This window comes from Galeopterus variegatus, unplaced genomic scaffold, assembly GCF_000696425.1.
Source record: "Galeopterus variegatus unplaced genomic scaffold, G_variegatus-3.0.2 Scaffold882, whole genome shotgun sequence".
Lineage (NCBI taxonomy): Eukaryota > Metazoa > Chordata > Mammalia > Dermoptera > Cynocephalidae > Galeopterus > Galeopterus variegatus.
The window spans coordinates 390998-393245 of record NW_007726993.1 but is presented as its reverse complement, the minus strand read 5'-3'; the positions used below and the strand labels follow the sequence as shown (position 1 = coordinate 393245).

At 41.5% G+C, this 2248-nt stretch overlaps 1 pseudogene across 1 annotated transcript; it reads right to left on the bottom strand.

Moving 5' to 3' along the window:
• Positions 1-454: 454 nt before the first annotated feature.
• On the bottom strand, positions 455-1164 carry LOC103590829 (annotated as a pseudogene). Its single transcript, XR_550512.1, has one exon. The product of XR_550512.1 is annotated as a U1 small nuclear ribonucleoprotein C pseudogene (transcript).
• Between the last annotated feature and the right edge of the window lie 1084 nt (positions 1165-2248).

Sequence of the window (2248 nt, the reverse complement as noted above, 5' to 3'; positions counted from 1 at the left end):
CTTGTGTTTATGGCAGCATTATTCACAGTAGCTAAAATATGGCCCAAGTATCCATCAGTGGATGCAAATGAATAGCAAAATGTGTGCACATACAACGGAATGTTTTTCAGCCTTAGAAAGGAAGGAAATTCTGACACATGCTACAACATGGACGAACCTTGTTGACATTATGCTAAGTGAAATAAGCCAATCAGAAAAAGACAATTACAGTATGATTTTACATCGATGGGATACTTAAGAGCAGTCAAAAGTATAGAGAAGAAAGTAGAATGGTGGTGGCCAAGGGCTGGGGGACGGAGGAAAGGGAAGTTATTGTTTAATGGGTACAGAGTTTCAGTTTTGCAAGATGAAAAGTATTCTGGAAACAGTTTCACAACGATATGAATGTACCTAATACCACTGAACTGTACACTTAAGAATGGTTAAGATGGTAAATTTTTTTTTGAGTGTTGACAATTTTATTTTCACATTTCACAATACAAATGAAAACTGCACTTTTTTGGTCCCAGTTCTCCCCTCCAAAACTATTCTCTCTTTACTAGGAAAGAGGAACAAATCTTTCGCGTCATGCTGTTAGAAAACACCCAGAGTCACAGCACCATGATCTCTGATGAAGTACAAGTAATACAAAACTGATATAAAGAAGCCTCCTCTCTATTCTTATCTGTCCAGTCGTGTCATTCCTGACCAAGTGGGCACCATCATGGGACGGGCAGGAGGTCTCATCATTGGAGGACCAGGCATCATTGGCATGTGGCCTCCCATAGGATGGGCTCATTCCAGGAGCAGCTCCCACTGGCATTATCCCAGGAGGAGAAGGGCCCATCATTAGCATCATGGGAGGGCCCCCCATATGGGGTGCTGGCATCATACCAGGGCAAGGAGGACCCGGGAGACTGGGAGGAGGTGGGATCATTGCCCCTACAGGAGGAGCTGCAGAGGATGGAGTAGGCGGTATCTTTCCTTGTTGAAATGCAGCTGTTGTTTTGTCCATCAGGCTCTGAGCCTGCTCTTCCATCCATTTCTGATCGCAGGCTTTCACCTTCTCTTTGTGTTTCCTACCACTGCAGCGTGTCTTTCTCACAGATGGAGAGTCATGGGTGAGTATGTATTGCAGAAGTCACGATAAAACTTGGGCATGTGGCTGTGCAGGCCGTTGTCCACTCTGTTCTGCCCCACCAGAAGATGGTAAATTTTATGTGGTGTGTATATTACTACAATGAAAAACAATTGGATAAAGAAAGATAATAGGAGAGATGTTGAGAAAAGGTAGAGGGTAAAGTAAGCTGGAACCAGGAAACTGATACTAGGGTCTTGCAGTGATTTCCAGAATAAGCAGAAAGAGAAGTCAGATGGCCTGTCCAGCGAAGAAAAGCTTTAAAGGCCATTTCAGGAGGATTTGTCATTTGTATATCATCTTTCTTTCCCATTTTTGTAAAAATGGCATAAAAGGGACTTTATGTATTCGTTTTATAATTTTTGGAACACAAGCACATATTTAAATTCAACAGTCTCAAATTAAGTAAGAGTAAGGAGGTTATATAATTTTAAACCAATTCTGTGATATTTTCATATCTAATAATTCTTTAGTTAATCTGAATTGTAATGAGCAATCATTTCATAGAAGAGGAAATAATAAGCGAAAGTGTTCTACTTGAGTGATAATTTTAAAATGTACTCTAAAATTACGTGATGGCATTTTGAAAAGTTTACTCTTGACTTTAACTTTTTGTCATGTTGGGCCATCTCTTCTGCTGAAGACAGGTAAGAAAACTAGACAAAATTTTTTTTTTTTTTTTTTTAAAAGATGACCGGTAAGGGGATCTTAACCCTTGGCTTGGTGTTGTCAGCACCACACTCAGGCAGTGAGCCAACCAGCCATCCCTATATGGGATCCGAACCCGGGGCCTTGGTGTTATCAGCACCACACTCTCCCGAGTGAGCCACGGGCCGGCCCCTAGACAAAATATTTTTTATAAAATCTTTCTAAATGCAATAAAAATACTGAGAGATCTTCAGGCTTAAGTCCAGGAGAGCATGGTAATATAGAAAAGTGAGTTTGGAGCCTGGGGTCTTAAAAGCTCCCTTAGCTACCACCAGCGTCTTTGAATGGCATTCAAACAAATGCTAATCTTTAACACTGTAAACTTTGGCATGAGGTATTTCTTAGAGATGTGGGCAGCGGATGACGGACCTGTCTCGGTTCAGTCACAAATTTGGTGGCCCGTAAGGGGACACACGACCTCAC